Genomic DNA, 20570 nt, shown 5'->3' on the forward strand with positions numbered 1-20570 from the left:
GAGGTAGAAACCTTCCTCACATTTAAGAATCAGGATGAGTCCTTGAAGTATCTATAATGCAACAGACCAAGAGGGGTGGAATTAGGCTGAAGGATTCCTGTATAAGCAATAATGGATTTGAGGGGTCAAGTAGTTCACAGACCTTAAATTTTTATGATTCTATTTTTGACTCTTTGGTTGAAGAATTGAGCACTTAAAAGTTAACTGTTCCTTGGATACTTTCTATATTTGCACACTCTTGTTTAAGGATTTGTGTTGTGGCTTGGGAACTGGCGCAATCAACCTGCTTAGGCCAAGAGAGACCAACCTGCTCAGAGAGAGCTGAAGAATGCTTGCAGAGAGGGAGGCAGCTGACAGGCTTCTTGGCATCAGTGTTTTGCTGCGTTTGTATTCCGCCCACCTGGGCTGCAGTCCACCTACATCTTTGGACCTAACCGAGTCCAAAGCGAAGTGCAAATGCTCAACAGGTCAGGCAGCATCTATGGAGAAAGAAACAGCTAATGTTGAATTGGAGACCTTTGGTTATTGAATGTTCTGATGCCAGGCCATCCATCTGAAGTGGTATCTGTTTCTCTCTCCACAACCTGAGCTAGTGAGTATTTACAACATTTTTTTTATTGTTAGGATTTCCAACATTTGTAGTTTTGCTTTTCAATAACATCTCTTATTCACTGGATGTGGGTGTTGCTGGCACTTGCTGCCCATCCCTAATTGCCCCCTGAGAGGTGGGGGTGGAGAGCTCAACCAACCGCGGCAGTCTCTGTGGGGGGGAAGGTGCTCCCACATCACTGTTGGCGAGGATGTTCCAGGGTTTAGAACCAGCGGTGATGTAGCAGGAGATTATATTTAAGTAGGAGCAGTGTGTGGCTCGGAGGAGAATTTACAGCATCTTGTCCTTGATGGTAAAGCTGGTGTTTTGGGAGATGCCTTGGCAAGGACATAATGGAATACGATTCAGACTGTGATAAGGTTATGTGGCCACTTGTTAAGTTTGGGTGTAATCAGCTTGCAGGCAGGTGGGTCAGAGAGTGAATGTTTAGATCAAGACTGATGGCACTTGACAATATCCTTTTCATGTTGGAGCTGTTTTCTCCAGCTCCAGAAATGTTATGGGAGCCCAGTCTTCCCATCCGCATATGAGCCTTCCTTGATGCAGTTGGGAGCCAGGGAATTTCTCTGAAGGTCTGTGGGACAATCTCCACCCTCTTCCTTTCCCAGTTGCTCTTTGTAGGGCTTGGATTGGTAAATCCTGCCCAGCGTGCTGTTTGGTGTCAGTGAATCACTGAGAGGGATTTGGTGCTTTAAAATCCAGATTCCTTGTGTGTGTGGGGGGTGGGGGGGCAGGTGGGATGGGTCCACTCCAATACATTCCCCATTTTTGTACGTTTTCTCTGTGCGTGATGGAGTCAGCGAGTCTCCTTTTAAATTTCTCCCCTCACCTTAAACCTGTGCCCTCTAGTTCCAGACTCCCCTACCCTGCGTGATAGATGTTAAAGTCTTTCCATGGGAAGGGTAGGATGGTGACCACATGGTCCTTGGGGATTTTTTAAAAATCTATTTTGTTCAATGTTTTTTTAATGTTCTCCCACAGTGCTGCTGGGGAGGGACTTCCAGGATTTGGACCTGGCAGCAATTAAAGGAACAGAGGATATATATCCTAAGTCAGGATGCTGTGAGCTTTGGGAGGAACCTGCAAGGGGTGATATCCTGTTCTACCTGATGCCCTTGTCCTTCTAGGTATTTGGGAGGTGCTGCTGGAGGAGTCTGGGCAATTTGCTGCAGTCCATTTTGTAAACGACACACGGTGCTGGTATTGGTTTATTATTGTCACTTGTACTGAGGTACAGTGAAAAGCTTGTCTTACAAACCGATTATACAGGTCAATTCATTACACAGTGCAGTTACATTGAGTTAGTACAGAGTGCATTGAGGTAGCACAGGTAAAAACAGTAACAGTACAGAGTAAAGTGTCACAGCTACAGAGAAAGTGCAGTGCAACAAGGTGCAAGGTCACAACAAGGTAGATTGTGAGGTCATAGTCTCCCTCATTGTATAAGGGAACCATTCAATAGTCTTATCACAGTGGGGTAGAAGCTGTCTGGTGGTATGTGCGCCTGTATCCGGTGAAAGGGGCCCAGCAAATGTATCTGTTGCCACATCTCCAGATCCCCTGGGTATTCCAGATGTCTTTGAGGGGACGGCACTCGAAGTCACTCTCGCCTCAAGAGTCCCACTCCAGAGACTTGAGCAGACATCATGGGGTACAGTGGTGTTGTGATTAAGTTACTGGACTGAAGTTCTGCGCCATTGATCTCATGATGCAAGTTAAAATCCCACCCAGTGCAGCTGGGAATTTAAATTCAAATAAAAGAATTTAAAGGTGAAGGGTTGTTTTTGTAACAGCGACTATGTTGAAAAATCCCATCTGATTCCCTACGTCACTCAGGAGTGGGAATCTACCCTCTCCTAACCCGGTCTGGCCTGTTTATGATCCAGACCTACTGCCACCCTTGACTCTAAAGTCATTAGGGGTAGATAGTAACTACTGCTATTATTGGTGCCGTTCACAACTGTGAAATGAATAAATAAAATTCCCAGGTACAGGACCATTGGCGGAGCAATGCTACTCTGATCCCTTGTTCGCGTGGGCATGGTTTTGCAGGTTGGAGTGCCTCTAATCCAAGATTTATCTTTCAATCGACATTGTCACTGTTTCCGAGAGCTTGTGCACCAGTTGGCTGCTGTGCTCTGTGCACCTCAGAACTCCATTGGCTATGAAGTGGCCATGGATGTCAGAAAAGGGTTTGTAGAAATGCAAGCTATCGGTATGTTTCCTGGCTCTGTCGCAACCGGCACTGGAGTTACCCTTGGAGTTGTGATGGCTCTTTGTTTTGGCCTGCTCAGTCTCAGTAGCCCAGGTAGCCTCCCTCCTGCACTACAATGATTCTATATTTTCCCTAGGGCACCAACTGTAACAGCCTGAAACCTCAGTAGCTCAACACTACTTAAGAATCGCTGTGTCTTTACTCCAATTCCAGCCTCTCTTGTTCTGCCATTGGTGCCCATGCCTTCGGCTACTCTTGATTCCTTCTCCCAACTCCTGAAAACCACCTGCTTTGACCAAGCCTTTCATACCTCTGTTGAATTTTCTTTGCAAGGTTCTTCACCATGTTTCCATGTGAAAATTCCAATTGGGGCCAATTATCTTTTTTCTCTCTTCACCTGTGCATGGAAGTCTACACTGAAATGGGTGGGTTCTTAAACCTCTCCATTTTCCATCAGTAGGCAGCAAGTTGAGTGAGGGGGCCAAATTGCAGCAGGTGCAGTTTAATGTGGATAAATGTGACGTTACCCACTTTGGTTCTAAATACAGGAAGATGTTAACTTGAGATTGGAGAAGGTGCAACGTGACCCAGGTGTCCTTGTAGACTAGCTGCTGAAGGCAAGCAGTTAGGAAAGCGAATGGTATGTGGCCTTCATTGCAGGAGGATTTGATTGTGAGTTAAGGCATTTTGCTGCAACTGTACAGGACCTTGGTGAGACCACAGTTGGAGTTTTGTGAGAGATTTTGATCTCGTTTGAGGAAGGATGTTTGTGCCATAGACCGACTCCCAGGATGGTAGGACTGGTGTGTGAATGATAGAATTGTACTGCAGAGAAACAGACCCTTTTGACCCACCTCATCCATGATTCCTAACTACACTAATCCCATTTGCCTGCATTAGGCCCTTATCCCTCTAAACCTTTCCTATCCAAGTACCTGTTCAAATGCTCTTCAAACGTAATTGTATCCATCACCTCCTCTGGCAGCTTGTTCCAAGTAATCAGCACCCTTTGTGTGAAAAAACTTGCCCCTTGAATCTACTTTAGATTTCTTCCCTCTCACCTTAAACCTGTGCCCTCTAGTTCGAGACCCCCCTACCCTGGGGGAGAAAGACTGTCTGTCCGATCTATGCCCCTCATGATTGTATAAACCACAGTAGGATCATCCTTCAATGTCCTACATTCCAGTGAGAATAAATCAACTTTTCCAATCTCTCCTTATAACTATAGCCCTCAATTCCAGGCAGTATCCTGGTGAATGTCTTCTCGTTGCTATCATGTCCTTCCTGTAGTGCAGTGACCAGAACTGTACACATTACTTGGAGATCTAACGTGAGGCAAGTTATTTTACAGAGTGGTGGGTGCCTGGAATGTGCTGGCAGGGGAGGTACTGGAAGCAGGTACAACAGCAAGGTTTAAAAGGCATTTAGACAAGTGCATGAGCAGGCTTGGAATGGAGGGATACAGACCATGTGCAGGGAGATGGGATTAGTTAAACTGGCATCATAGTCAGCACAGATGTGGTGAGCCAGAGGACCTGGTCCTGTGCTATACTGTTCTACGTAACCAATGTTTTCTGCAGCTGCTACATGACTTCTTGACTCAATGCCTCGGCCCACATAGACAAGTGTGCCAAATGCCTTCACTTCCCCCAGCCAACCAGTGTTGCTGCTTTCAGCAAGCTGTGGACTTGCATGTCAAGGCCTCTCTGTCCATCAACGATCCTGGACCCTGCCATTTACTCTGTCCTACCAGAATTTGACCACCCGAAGTGCATTACATCGTACTTGATTAAATTCCACCTGCCACCATTCCACCCAACTTTTAAGCTGATCTATACCCTGCTGTATCCTTAGGCAACCGTTGCTATCTGCAGCTATCAATTTCCATGTCATTTGCAAGCTTATGAATCAGACACCCTCCATCCTCATCCGAATCATTACAAGTAGTACTGATCCCTGAGGTATACCACTTGTTACAGACTTCCAGTCAGGAAAAACAAGGGAAGATTGGGGCAATTAGTTCTACATTCACAGGAATTCAGAAGAATAAGAAGGAATCTTATAGAAACCTACATGGTTCTAACATGTAGACTAATATAGGGAGGATGTTACCAATGGCTAGGGAGTCCAGAACCAGAGGTCACAGCTTCAGGAAATGTGTACACCATTTAGAAATCGATCAGGAGAAATTTTTTCATCCAGGAGGTGGTGGACCTGTGGAATTCTGTACCACAAAAGGCAGCGGAGGCCAAATCATTAAATATATTCAAGAAGGAGGTTTATATATTTCTTGATACCATTGGGTCAAGGATATGGGGAGAAGGTGGGAACAGGATACTGGTGGGCGATCAGCTGTGATTGTGTTGAATAGAGCCAAATGCTCCTATCTTCTATGTTTCTAATTATCCATTGCAAGGCAGCGCTGTGCTCTCTGGTTGGATGTCAACCATGAGAATGGACCCCAGCAAGTGTTCCTGATTTCCAGAGGATGAAGGACAAAGTTGGCTGGGAGAAGCTGAAGCTGTTCTCCACGGAGCAAGGAACACACTGGGTGGAGATTAATCCAGATGGACAAGATTGTGGCAGGCTTAGATTGCCGGAAGTTGTTTCTCAGTCAAGGGGATACATTCAAAGTTGGCAGAATATATAGGGAGGGGAGCTGTGAGGAAAATCTTTGTAACTGGAGCTCGCTCCCTGTTGAGGTGATGGTGGAGGAGGGGGGAGAATCAGTCTGGTTTTTCAAGAGGGAATTGGATAGGCGCAAGAGAGGGAATATTATGCAGGGGGATTGGACTGAATTTTCTTTGTTCTACAGGAAGCTGGGAAGTAGGATCAGTCCTGATAGCTCCTCCTTGGCCAACTTGGACTCATCAAGTTTTTCCTTGGCCAACTTGGACTCGTCAAGTCTTTCCTGTGCCAAAATGATGCTATATTTCTTCCAAGCCAAAGCTCAGCTCAACACTAATGGAGATGCAACCCCTCTGAGATCTCTCCTCCTCCAGTTCTGGCCCCCTGATCATTTTCAATCTCCCTCACTTCACCAGTGGCTCTGCCTTCAGCCGCCTGGGCCCTGAATTCGAACTCCCTCTCAATCTTCCTTTTAAAATGATCCTTGACCTCTGCTTTTGTTAAGGGTTCTGATATCTCCGGTGTCAGATTTGATCCAATGACCCTGATGTGAAGCATCTTTGAGTTGCTTTACAATGTTTCAGGTGCTGTGTAAGTGAATCTTTTATGATTCAGACCCACAGCCCACAGTGCCTTTCACACCCTCCCACTTGGAGACTAAATTCTGAAGGTTTCTGGGGTAACATCTTGCTTCATTACTCGAAATAACTTCACACAGAACCATTGCATTTCAAGTTAAACTCAATGCTGGAAACGTTCATCAGATCAGGCAGCATCTATGGGGGGAAAAAAACAGTTAATGATTCAGGTGGAGTGTGAAGAGTGTTTGACCTGGGATGTTAACTCTGCTCTTTCCACAGATGCTACCTGACATGATTGTTTCCAAAATTTTCTGCTTGTATGTCAGATTTTTAGTATCTATAGTTATTTATTTTTCTTTTAAAATACCCGAACAGTCTAAGTCTTGTAGAATGTGTTTGGAGGCTTTTTTAAAAAAAATCCCTGTGAATAACATTAGGAACTGCCTGAAGGAGCTCAGATTAAATATCTACTTCTGTAGTTTGTGGTGACTTTTGTAATTTGGTTCATAGGGGTGTCTACGGTATTAGGAAGGACTCCCAGAGAGATCCATATCTTGGAAGGTAAATTGGTCTAAGAATTAACATGGGATTGAAGGAAAATCTTTCCAGTGCCTGATAGGGTTGGAGAGTAGAATAAGCTCACCTCATTTGATGAGCTAAGGGGTGGGGTTACTTTCCACTTCTCGGCACAGTGGACACGACAGCCAACATCAGCCTGGTGAGTTTGTACCTTTCCATAGGTTTACATGGATGAATGGATGCCTGAGCCTTGATCGCCTCTGGTGCTGTTGAAGAGTGCTGGTGGGTTATGTTTGAAGCCAAGGCTTCCTAAATAAGGGTTATGTAACAAATCCCCAGAGGAATTTGAGAGAAGCCAGGGAGCGTGGAGTGTGTGGAGCTCTCTCCCATGGGGAATGGAGGAGGTGAATAGCTGAGTTGGATTTAAAGGGAAGCTGGATAAACACAGGAATGCACAGGAACCCTGGTTCTAAACTCCCCAGCCTTGAGCATCATACCAGCATCTTCTCTATCAAAGTCAATAACTATTTTGTATGTTTCATTCATCACTTTTTGTTGTCCACCATGCTTCTGTCTTAGTGAGCTCTGGAATTCCCACCCCTAAATCTCTCCAGTTCTCCATGAGATGCTCATTCACCAGTTGAACCAGTCTTCTGGTCACCTTAATGACTCCTCGTTTGGCCTGCCATTAGCTTTTGAAGAGCTTAGATGTTTTTGCTATGTTTAAGATGCTGCATAAATGTAGTTTGTTATTTCTAAGATTTGTGCCTAACTTCAGTGTCAGCCAGTGTTGGTATAACCATTCTCACCGGCTTTCTTGGCTGCCTACGATGTTTTGGTTCACTTCCTCCTGGTCCCCTGTTATAGGGCAGAAGTGGCTGTGCTTAACTCGTGGATCACTGTGATGTTTGAGGTATAGATTTCAAAGCAGGGCCATTGAATGAAGCTGTAACCAAGCAGGGTGGTGATAATTCCTCTGGTCACTTTGGTCAACCAAAGTGCCCAAGACTGAATAGTTTATGAGTAACTATCCTCCAATGACTGCACTTTTCTGGAGAAATTAGCCTGCATTTATCAGGAGAAGTTGCTGTGGTTTCTGTGAACTTCAAATTGATTGATCGTTGTGAGTTGTACTTCCCACATCGCCTGATGCAGTTATCAGTAAATACTCTGTTTAAAGCTACTTTTCACAAGCTATGCTTTGGCCTGGACTCTCAATAGTAGCTCTGTTAATATTCCATTAATGTAGGGAGGAACCTTCACTCCTGCACGTGGCATTGATCTGTAGAATGAGTTCTGGGATTAAAACTTCACGGGCTTTTGTTGCCAGTTAATTAGAATGTCGGATTAAACAGGAAGAATCCCAAGTTAGTTGGTGTATCATTGAAGCATTTGGGGTTCTGGCAGGACAGATATGAGGGTGTTTCCCCAGGTGGGGACGAGTAGGTCTTGGGATGGCAGGCCAGCTACTTGAGACCAATAAGGACCATCTGAGGTTATGCGTCTTTGGAGAGAGCTGTAAATGCTGTCATTCAATAGAATTGAGAGTGGGGATCAGGCAGGAGAGCAGAGCAAGAGTGGAGCAACCGTCTAGCGTGCTTGCTGTCATCAGTCAGTGCATTGAATACAGGAGTTGGGACATCATGTTACAATGGTGCAAGTCATTGGTTGAGACACATTTGGAGTGTTGTGTGCAGTTCTGGTCACGTAGGAAGGAAGTCATTAAGCTGGAAAGAGTGCAGAAAAGATTCACAAGGATGTTGCAGGGACTGGAGGGTTTGTGCTCTAAAAGACTAGATAGCCTGGGACTTTTCCCTGGAGCATAGGAAGTTGAGGCATGACCTTACAGAGATGTATAAAATCATGGAGGATGTAGATAAGGTGGATAGTCTTTTTCCTAGGGTAGAAGAGTACAAAACTCAAGGGCATAGGTTTAAGGTGAGAGGGGAAAGATTTAAAAGGGACCAGAGGGACAACTTTGTCAAACAGAGGGTAGTGGATATATGGAATGAGCTGCCAGAGGAAGCTGTAGCGGTGGATACAGTTACCATGTTTAAAAGACAGGTACGTGGGAAGGAAAAGTTTTGAGGGATATGGGCCAAGGGCGGGCAGATGGGACTTGCTCAGATAGACATCTTGGACAGCATGCATGAGTTGGGCCTTGTATAATCTCTCAATCTCTTTCTCTCTCAGATCAGCTATGATCTTGTTACTGGCAGGATAGGCTTGAGGAGCAGAATACTATTACATGTTAATGTGCCCTCATTGCACCACTTGAGGTCTCAGTTGGATTGTTTTGAGATTTGACTCCAAATTTACTTTCATGGTTTGTGGTTTACTTCTACTTTTTCTGCCAATGTTTACTGTGATTGACATATTCTTCCCTAAATCCAGGTAACTTTAATAGCTCTGCTCTTCCCTGCCTTATTTATAAGGAGCTTTTGCCCATGTCTGCAGAGCCTATGAGAAGAAACAGGCTGTTTATGGACGAAGACCATTCAGCCCATCATTTATGATTGTAAAAGAGTGCTCAGCCTTGCCCCCTCTTTCCATGGTCTTGCAGGTCATGGCCCTTCAGACAGTGAGTTCTGTCACCCTCTGAGGAAATGTTGTCTTCTCATCTCCCCATATAAAGGCAGGTGGGCATCTTGGTCGGCATGGATAAGTTTGGCCGAAGGACCTGTTCCCATGCTATGTGACTCTACTAATTAAAATCCCTGCCTCTTGCTAAAGAAAACAAGTACCTCCTATTTCTTCTATTTAGGTCCCCTAATGTTTGGATGACTGAGGGATTGAAGCTGGACTGCCTCTGGCTGTATCACTGTTAGCTTGTACTGTGTTCAGTTCTGAAGTCGTGGTCTGGCAAGTGTTCTGTATGGTTCGAGTATAATCTTTCTGCTGTCTTTCTAAACCTTGACTGGTGGAAAATATCCCTTCTGCTTTTTTGCCACCTTATTGGCATGTGCTCCCTGTACAGAATTGTGGGCCTTTGCTTCAAGTTTGCTCTATACCTCTCGGTATCTTCCCATTTATGGTGCAATCTCTTCTCTTGTCGCACCTTCCCAAGTGCGTTACCTCGTACTTTTCCATACTGAATTCTGCTTGCCATTTTTATGTCCAGTTGACTAGTTAATCTACATTCTGCTGCAGTTTAAAGCTCCCACCCCCCCCCCCCCCCCCCCAGTTAATTTTGTATCATCTGGTATTCCAAGTGTAGGGCACACAGTTGTTTGAAAAGCAGAAATCAAGGTCCTGTAACAATTCGATTGGAGGAGAATCTTAGAAATTCACAGCACGTTGAGCAAAAGGCCCACCAAGACTTGTCTCACTTTCCCATTCTGATTATTCTGTAAGTCACACAGATACAGTAAATGTGATGACAGTTTCTGTCTCCGCCACCCTTTGAGGCAGTAGATTATTACTGGGGGGAGGGGGGGGAATAAAAATTATTGAATCTCCACTAATCCTTCTACCCATTAACCTATATCCTTCAATTCTAACATATCTGCTAAGGGTAACAGTTCCTTCCTGTTCAACTTATCCTGGCCTCGTAATTTAATACACCTCGATTAAATCTTTAGACTCCTTTGTTCCAAAGAAAACATCCCCAGCCAAGGTGCTCTCTCCTTGTAACTATAATTCTCTGCCTGTTGTAAATCTCTGCACCCTGTCTAGTGTGTCACGTCCTTCCTTTGGTGTGGCCATAACTGTGTGCCGTGGTCTAGCAAGTGAGGGTGAACTGTAACCAAGTAATTAAATGCATCTGGAATTAATGCATGTCTCAGTGACGGGTGACTGAAACTATTGGTCGAACAGTGCAGAGGCGCAGTGAAGTAGAGTCGCTGCCTTGCAGCTGCAGCGACCCGGGTTCGATCCTGACCTCAGGTGCTCTGTCTATGTGGAGTTTGCACATTCTCTCCGTGGGTTTCCCCTGGCTTTCTGTCGCATCCCAAAGATCTTTGGGTTGCTAAGTTAATTGGCTACTGTAAATTACCCCTTGTGCTTAAGGTTGTAGAATCCAGAGGAAGATGATAGGAATGTGGAGAGAATAAATTGGGATTAATGGTTGCTTGATGGTTGGCAATAGGGCCTGTTGTAAATACCCAGTGTAGTTCGGGGAATGAAGTCTGCTAGCCTTGCCTAGTCTAGGTCTGTACGTGACTCCAGTGGTTGACCCTGAATACCTCATCAGTTCAAGGAGATGGACAATAAACATTGGCCTTGCCAGCAACATCCACTCCCATGAAAGAATGAGGAAGGAAATGATTGACCCTTTACTCTGCACCTACTGCCTCCAAGTTAGATGTGGTCCACCCAAGGGAAAAAGGCACTCAGCATCTCCCCACCACATCCCTCTAAGAAGTTTGTATCTTTCAAGAACTGCTGTGACTTGTAGGCCAATTCTGCTTGGAAGCTCCTCTCTTGCCAGTGATTTGCATCTTGCTGCACTTTCAGGCTGAAATCGGAGCCACCTGCTTTGTTTGCTCAGCCGTGCTCTGTTAAGGTTACTGGGGAGATGGGGGTGGAGTCATGTTGGGCAGGGCTTCAGGAGTGGTACTCGGCAACTATGACACAAGCAACAAGGAGAGCAAATGGTTAGCATGCTCAAACTTGGGAGGGATTGCTCTTGTGCTGGGACCTGTTACCTATTCTGGGTTGCTCTGGGCTCATGACAGTGAAGTGCAGACTGCTGCCCTTCATGTGTGAGCCTGGGCCACCAAGACTTAACCCACTTGCCTGCTCTGTTATTCTGCAATCTGCACCCTGGTTTTGGAGGGAGGGGTGGGTTCTCTGGGCAGTGGGAGGTAATCTAGCAATTGGAGCCTCTTTTTCAGGAGTGAAATTCAGAAACTTCTATACGTGCAGAGGAAGGTAGAAACTTCCTCCTTCAGCTGGGAGTCAACTGTTAAATCTTGAATCTGAGGCTTAGATTTTTTTTGATAACCAAAGGTGTTAAGGGATAAGGTTTAAGAAGTTGTGTCACACATTAGCTGTGGTTTCGCTGAATGGCAGAATAGAGTCAAGGGGCTGAATGACCTTCTGGTCATAGTGATACATCATAGAAACTAACTTGGTCAGCTGAAGTGCCCAAGCTGACCATCGAGTGCCCATTTACACTAACCCTGTTTTAACCGCCATGCATTTCTATCAACTCTCCTCTGATCCCTCCACCCACCTACTCGCCAGGGGCATTTTACAGCAGCCAACAAACCTAGCTCCCTGCATGTATTCAGAGTGTGGTAAGAAACCGGAGCACCCAGAGGGAACATCATGCAGTCAGCACCAGAGGTCGGGATTGAACTTGTGTCCCTGGAGCTGTGAGGCAGCTGCTTTACTAGCAATGCCACTAGTATCTTCCTCCCAGGAGTTTCACTCTGCATGGGTCTTAACCAAAAGGGGAGGGGTTTTTGATGTTAGTTGGGGAAAGCTGATGTTATGCATTGTTCAAGGATGTTCCCATGTGCTCTATATGACCATGCTTGTGGATGTTATTTCCGTTCGCTGTCTCCCGCCCCGGTCATTGAGTGCAGAGAGTGACACTGTCTAGGAGGGGGCAGCATGATAAAGGTTTCTGACAAGTGATCTTCTGTCCTTGAGTGGTCCAAGTATTAATGTCTTCGATCAGGGAAGGAGTGTAATGTGTAGAGGTTGAGAGAGTGGTCTCTGGATGGTATTGTTTTTCTCTTGGCATAATTCTGCCCCAGCATGCAACCCAGAGAAGTGATGATAAAGAAATAGCTTGAATTTCGCTGTTTAATGAATCTGTAGTGCAGGTTCTACCTCCCAAGACCTTCCACTCTTAAAGCTTGGAACCTCCTCCTCAGAGTGGCCCTCGGGATAGTGCTGTGGTGTTCCACAACTGAACCCTGGATTTTGTTTTTAACAGTGAACGACATTCCTGAAGCCGTAAATAGAAAGATGAGTGGACCATAGGGCCCCACAGCCTCCTTCCTCTGGACATTGAAATCCAGTGATTTGTCCATTTCTTGGCTGATCCCCATGTCCAGAGGCCTCTGCCTTGAATGTGCTTGGAGAGAATTCCAAAGGTTTGCATATCTGAGTGAAGAAATTCCTCCTCTCTCTGCCATGATACTGTGTCATGCTTCCAGCCCAAGGAACTAGCCTCTTTTCTCTCAGAGCCTGGGATGTCTTGATGAGATCCCCTCTTATTTATCCCAGTAAGTTCGGGGTCAGTCTTCTCGATCACTGCTAGCAGGACAACCCTGAGGTGAAGCTGGGAAATGGGGACCTCTCTCATCCAGAAAGTGGTGAGTAACTGGAATTGCCTAAGAGTAGTGGGAGCAGAGTAAGTGACTTAAGTCTTTAAATGAGCACTTGATTCACCCAGGCAAAGAAGCCTTCAGACCGAGTGCTGGAAGATGGAATCAGTACAGATGGATGCCCACTGGTTGGTGTGAATGTACTGAACCAACTAGCCCGTTTCTGCCCTGTATGACTCTGACTCCATAACTCTCATCCCTTGTGAACCCATGCTGTGTTTACTCCAGGTCTTCCTATCCTCCTTGGGTCAGGCCAAACAAAACTGGTCTCAATATCTTTTTACAATCTTGTTCAGACTTCTCGGTCCTGTAGTATTTGCCTTTTCTAATGCAAGTTGTACCCGCATGTTTAGTTTTTGAGTTCAATGGACCTGTGCACCTAGATCCCATTGCACAAAATCTTCTTTTGCCACACTGTCCAGTTCTGGTCACCTCATTATAGTAAGGATGTGGAAGCATTGGAAAAGGTGCAGAGGAGATTTACCAGGATGCTGCCTGGTTTAGAGAGCATGCATTATGAGGAGAGCCTAAGGGAGCTAGGGCTTTACTCTTTGGAGAGAAGGAGGATGACAGGAGACATGATAGAGGTGTACAAAATATTAAGAGGAATAGATAGAGTGGACAGCCGGTGCCTCTTTCCCAGGGCACCAATGCTCAATACAAGAGGGCATGGCTTTAAAGTAATGGGTGGGAAGTTCAAGGGAGATATCAGAGGAAGGTTTTTTCTTACCCAGAGTGGTTGGTGCATGGAATGTGCTGCTTGGGGTAGTGGTGGAGGCAGGTACACTGGTCAAGTTCAAGAGATTGTTAGATAGGCATGTGGAGGAATTTAAAATAGGGGGATATGTGGGAGGAAGGGGTTAGATAGTCTTAAGCGAGGTTTAAAGGTCGGCACAACATGGTGGGCTGAAGGGCCTGTATTGTGCTGTACTGTTCTATGGTTCTCGCTGTTTAAGTGATATTTGGCTCTTCTAATCAAGTTGCACTCCAGCAGTCTAGTCCAAGTGGGAAGCATTTCGGTGCCAGGGATGAGGGATTTTGGCTGCAAAGGTTAAACTCTGTCCACTCTATCTATTCCTCTTAATACTTTGTACACCTCTATCATGTCTCCCCTTATCCTCCTCCTCTCCAAAGAGTAAAGCCAAAGAGCTCTGGTTGGAGCACAGAAGGATAAGAGGAAACTGGTTGGAGGAGTCCGTGATAACAGGTTGAAACTAGCAAAATGCATGCTGTAACCAGCACCGGGTGGTTCAAGGACCAGGGAATGTGCATTTGAAGTGATGGACTCAAGGTGCTGGAGGAGAAAGTTTGCAGGGAGTGGTTCTGATCTGCAACCAACTTCCTGTAAGTATAGATGCTGCAATGTCTTTCACCTGTTTCAAAAGGGGTTTGGATAAATATTGGAAATTGGTAACTTTCAGGGCAATGGGGAGAGAGCAGAAGAATGGGATTGCAGCTTAAAGCCGTGACAGGTCCAGCAGCTGCCTCCTGGTGTGCAGACAGCTCCCACCCAAGTAGCTCATCTTCCTGGGGTACTAATGGTAGCTTGCTCGATACTGGAAAAAGTCCATGGATGCCAAGACTTTCTCCTCGCTTCTTCCTGCTTTTTTATTCTTGCTCTCTTTTTTTTCCCCCCCCTCATTTATCTTGTCTGTCTGTTACTCTCTTTTCTCCCTCACTCTCTCCCCCACTCTGTTTGCTTTCCCCCCCCCCCCCCCCATTCACCCTCACTCTGCTCCCTACCAAGGATTCCAATTCCATGCAGGATATTAAAAGCTCCAGAGGCACCTGTGTAAAGGACAAGATTCTGGTGGGAAATGTCCAACGTCAAACAAAGCTGTGCTTCCTTGGCTATTTTTTTGGTATAACAAACAATCCTTCCCAAGGCTCTTGGGAGAGTCCTCGAGCCCCCGAGCTGTGAAAACCACTGGGGCAGCTCATCCTGGAGCTTTCTCATCTCTGTCCTGGTGCAGATATCACTTGGGTTTACCAAAAACCTGATTGTACATCATTGTTAACCAGCCCACTAGTCATCCAGTGTTTTCCAGCCCCCAGTGTCATAAACTGTATGGGCTACCCTGTTCCTGGGTGTGTAGGGACATTTGAGAAGACTTGTCTTCCAGGGCTCTGATCCTTTAGGTGTTCTCCAACAATTTGAAACAGTTCGTTCCAAGTTCATAATGTGAAGGCATCTCGGTAATTAATTTAAAGTGTTGAAACTGTGTTGGTGCTTAAAATTGCTATCCTGTTTGGAGCTTTGATCATCAAGGTGGCGTGTGATGGGAGATTGGTCAATGGTCATCAGATAGAAACACTTCAGTGCTTAGAGTCTTGCATTGTGTAAAGATGGTTGTGGTTATTGGAGGTTGGTCATCCCAGACATCATTGCAGCAGTTCCTCAGGGCAGTATCCTTTGCCCAATCATCTTCAGCTGCTTCATCTGTTACTTCCTTCCATCTTGTGATCAGAAGTGGGATGTTTGATGATTGCACAATGTTTAATTCCATCCGCAGCCCAGGCCAGCGCACAGCAAGACCGAGGCAACCTTCAGGCAAGGGCTGATAAGTGGCAAGTGAAGTTCATGCTTCAGGCGTGCCAATAATTGAATGTTAAGGTGTTGGGGATGATTAAAGGTATTGCTATCACCAAATCCTCCTGCAATATCCTGGGGGTCACCATTGACTAACTGGACCAACCACGTAAATACTGGAGCCACGAGCAGATTACAGGCTGGGTATCCTATGGCAAGTGACTTAATTCCCAAAGCCTTCCTGATGTCTCCAAGGTGCAAATCAGGAACATGGTGGAATACTGTCCACTTGCCTGGATGAGTACAGCACCAACAATTCTTGAGAATCTCAACACTGCCCGGGACCAAACGGCCCATTTGATTGGTACCCCATCAACCACCCTCAATATTCTCTCTCCCTGCCACTAGTGCACATTGAGGTTGCAGTGTGGACCATATGCAAAATGCACTGCAGCTATTCACCTAGGCAACTTTGACAACATTTTTCAAGCCTGCAACCTCTTCCACCAAGGAGGACCAGGGTAGCAGGCATACAGTATACTACCACCTGCTGGCTCCCCTTTAAGTTGCACACCATTCTGACTGGGGAAATATCTTGGTGCTCGTTTATCACTGGATCTAAATCCTGTAACTCCCTACCCCACAGGACTCTTGGAGCACCTTCACCACACACTGCAATGAAGGCAGCTCACCAAGGGCAACTACCAATAAATTCTGGCCTTGCTGGCAATGTCTAGATCCTGAAAGTAAAAACAAAAACGGGGGAAGTGTGTCTGTATGCTCGACAAACTATTTAGATTTTTGCGCTCCAATTCCAAAATCTCGCTGATTCCCCATTTTCTGTTATTCGACCACTAATGAGCCCTGAGCTCTGGAGGCCTTCCTAAACCTCTCTGCTACCTTCCCCTTTCTAAGGTGTTCCTTTAAACCCTGCTTCGCTGGTCAAGCTTTTTGCCGTCTGTTGCTTTGCTTCTGTGTCAGATCTATCCCAATACGGGCATTGAAGGGGGCATGTGGATGATCTTGGTCACCAGTCATGATGTAAAGGCTTAAAGCAACCTTGCAGTGGACTGCATGATACAAGCTTCTATACATCTCTGGGTGATACAGGCACCTCTGGACTGCTGTGGTTCGTCTTCCCCCTGCCCAGCCTGTGCTGACATGTAACAAGCATTGCAATATTGGGCTGGAATATTCCCGTTGTCTACATTGGTGAAGAAAAGTCGGTACAGTTTCCACAGCTCATTGGCTGTTCTTAGAATTGTTCGGTTGATAATGGTGCTAGGTTGTGACGTCTAACACAGCTTGAGTTGTGTGTCATTTACACGGGTCTTTGTGGGGAGAATAGGTAGTTCGTTCCCTTGAGCCTGTTAGACCATGGTTGATCCTTTGATAGATTCCCAGGAATTCCCTGCAAAGCAAGAGTTCTTGAGGCTGTTCCCACTCCACCTCTCAATATATGACTCTTCTTGTGCTCATCAGCTACTTTTTAAATGTGGGGAGAGCTTCTGCCTTCACCCTTTCAGGTAATGAGGTCCAGGTCCCCTCTGAACTTTTGAGAGCAAAGGAAATTTACTCAACTCCCCTCCAATCCTTAAAAAAAAAAATTACCTCATGGCATGAATTTAACAAAATTAATTGGCAACCTTTTGGATGGAAATATGGCCTTTCTGTCTTGCACTTCAAACATTCTCTCTATCTCAACACACTGCCTCATCTGAATGTTTCCAGGAGCTTCTGACTGTGTAAGAGCAACTATTCCTTCCTAGCCTCTCAAATTAGGCTTCTGATAATTTTAATTCCCCCACCCTCTTTTTTTTTCTTCCCCCCCCCCCCCCCAACTATCTTTTCCAAATAAACCAACCCCACCTAATACCACAGTCTCTCCTCGTAACTGTAATTCACCAGATCTGCTATCCTCTGCACCCTCTTGAGTGATGTTGCATCCTTCCTGTAATGCAGAGCTATCTGCAAAACTTGAGCTGTGGCCTGACTGGTGTTTTACACAGTTCTAGCAGGACCTCTTTGGTTTTGTATAATCTGCCTTGACCTATATAGGGAACTAACCTGTCCATCTCATTTAACCACCTTTGATCTCTGCTGTACTCTATCTGGCAAGAACATTTTTATTCAAAGGTTCACTAGACTAGTTCCAGGGGTGGAAGGTTTGCCGTGTGAGGAGAGGTTGAGTAAACTTGGACTATATGCAGCTTAGAAGAATGGCGGGAGATCCAAATGAAACTTAGAAAAAGTTCATGACAGGCTAGATGCAGAAAGGGAGGTTCTCCCAAGTGAGGAGTCTAGGACCAGGGAGCCCAGTTTGATAACAAAGTGGACAGTTTAGGGCTGAAATTTCTTCATAATGAGGGTGGTGAACCTTTGGAACTTTCAATCCTTGAGGTTCAATCTTTCTGTTCATTCAAAATAGCTTTTGTACATTAAGGGAATCAAAAGACGGGGATAATGCTGGAAAACAGCCCTGAGGCAGAATAATGGTAATGTTGTTGACTGGAAGAGCAGGCATGAAGGGCCAAATGGCCTGCTATTTATGTTCTTTGTCATCTACCTGCCCTGCTATCTTCAGTAGTCCATGGATGGATGCCTTGAGGTTCTCCTCTTTTAGGCTTCTGAGTGTCCTCCAGTTGATTGTGCCTCCTTTGGCCAACCCAAATCTCATAGTTCACTCGGGTGAATTCCAGTTTGCCACATGTATGCTGCTGATTAGTCCATTCAGATGCAGTCGCAGAACTCTTCCTCTCTGTAGACCTGTTTTTGTATTGAATGCAAGCTTCTTGGTTCACTCTGTGTTTGAGATTTACATCATTGATGGGTACAGTGGGAAGATTGTCCATGTTTGGGCCAGAAGTTGGAGAACTGTGTAGAGCCCATACCCTTGGAAGAGGTGGGTGTTCCAGGAAACTGGGATTGTGGGAAAGAACGTGGCCACTCTCTGCATGTGTATTTTGGAGAGGAATCTGTGTTCCTTATAAAGAGAGAATTTTGAATCATTTCCTATCAAGTTGCCAGAATCAGAACATTTAGGAAGGAGGCCATTCAACCCATTGTCCCTGTGACAGTCTTAAAACACAGGCTGAACTGCATCCTTCATCACTGGGTCCATAGCCTTGCAGGTCACTTCCCCTCAAGTACACACCCAGGTACTGTTTACATGTGGGGAGGGTTCCTGTCTCCACCACCTCATCAGGCAGTGACTTCCAACCCCAACGCCCTCCAGGTGACTATCTTCTTTCTCATCTCCCCTCTAATCCTTCTCCCCATGGAGAAGGATGTACTGATGTTGGAGAGGGTTCAGAAAAGATTTACGAGGATGATTCCTGGAATGAAAGAGCTTACTTATGATGAGCGATTGTCAGCTCTTGGACTGTACTCACTGGAGTACAGAAGAATGAGAGGGGACCTCATAGAAACATTTAAAATATTGAAAGGAGTGGACAGACTAGATGTGGCTAAGCTGTTTCCCATGGTGGGTGAGTCCAGGACTAGAGGGCACAGTCTTAGAAATAGAGGGTACCAGTTTAAAACAGAAATGAGGAGAAATTTCTTTAGCAAGAGGGTAGTGAAACTATGGAATTCTTTGCCACATACAGCTATGGAGGCCCGATCGTTGGGGGCGTTTAAGGAGGAGATTGATGGGTATCTAATTAGTCAAGGGATATGGGGATAATGCTGGAAATTGCGGCTAGTTAGGAATAGTATTAGTTTAACTCATGGAGCAGACTCGATGGGCCAAATGGCCTACTTCTGCTCCTTTGTCTTGTGATCTTTACTTTAAATCATGTCTTTTTTTCTTCTCCAAGGGAAATATGTCAGTCCTATTTACTCTACTTAGTCCCCTCAGAACTTTTTATACACCTCTAGCCTCCACTCTTCCAAAGGAAGGAAAAAACACCAGCTTGTCCATTCCACCCTGCTATATTATTTACAAAGGTTAAAACTCCTCAACAGTACTTAAAGTAGTCTTTCATGGGTGCAGTGTGCATCAGATCATTGAAGTAAGGCATTATTCAGTGAGAAACTATTGAGGATTTGCAATCATAGAAAAGTACAACACAGAAACAGGTCCTACGAACCACCCATTTATTTTAATACTACACTGCCATCAACTCTGTCCAGATTTTACCACTAAGAGGCAAGTTACAGAGGCTGATTAATCTACCAACCTGCATGACTTTGCAATGAGGGAGGAAACCGGGGGTGGGGGGGTGAACCACACAGTTATAAAGCATGCAAACTCCACACACGGCGGCAAAGGTCAGGATTGAACCTAGGTTCCTGGCCCTGTCAGGCAACTGCACCACTGTGCTGACTACATCGATTAAAATAGCATGCATATAGTCCAAGGAATAGGAGCAGGCCTTAACCATTCTAGCTTGCCTCACCATTCAATGCAATCACTGCTAATCCTGAGTCTCTTCACTTTCCTGCCTAATCCCTGCATGTCCAAGAATCAATCAATCTCTGCATTCAATATATTCATCCTGGGACTGCGATTACCAAAGGCTCCCATTGCCCATTTTGTTCTCGTGGTCCCAAATGGCCCCCTGATTCCAGTCTCTGCAGCCAGAAGAAAACGCCTCCAGATATCTATCCTCGTAATGGCTCTCTGCAACCTGTACATTTGTGTCTTGGAGAATGTTTGATTTTTGCTGCATTTTGTTAAAATTTTCCCTAGCTGTTTTCCTGTTCGCCCAAGGTGTGTGTCCTCTTTTTGTGTCTCACATTAGCCACAGGAACCTTTAAACTGCCTTTCTTGAGCTCTGAGGAAAGATTGGCAAGGCAGGAATTCTTTTCTTTAGGATGGAGAGGGCTAAGGAGAGATTTAATCAAATTGTATAAAATTAAGAGGGACTTGGATCGGCAGAGGGGTCAAAAACAAGAGGGCAGTGACTTAGAAGAAGGGTCAGAGGGGAAATAAAGAGAAAATTACCCAAAGGGTGGTGAGGGTCTGGAATTCTTGTGCTTAAATGGGTGGCAGAGACCAGAATGCTCACTACATTTAAAAAGTGCCTGCATGTGTGTTGAGAACTGTGATTTGCAGGGCTATGAGTTGTGCTGTAAGGTGGAATTAGTTTGGGTGGCAGAAGCAGTTCAACAAGCTAAATAGCACCCTCCTATGTCATAAATTTTCAGTCAAGTCTCCCCTTAACCTTGCCTGGATTGGAGGAAACACCCCCAGCTTCTCTGA

Source organism: Pristis pectinata, chromosome 40 (genome assembly GCF_009764475.1).
Source record: "Pristis pectinata isolate sPriPec2 chromosome 40, sPriPec2.1.pri, whole genome shotgun sequence".
Lineage (NCBI taxonomy): Eukaryota > Metazoa > Chordata > Chondrichthyes > Rhinopristiformes > Pristidae > Pristis > Pristis pectinata.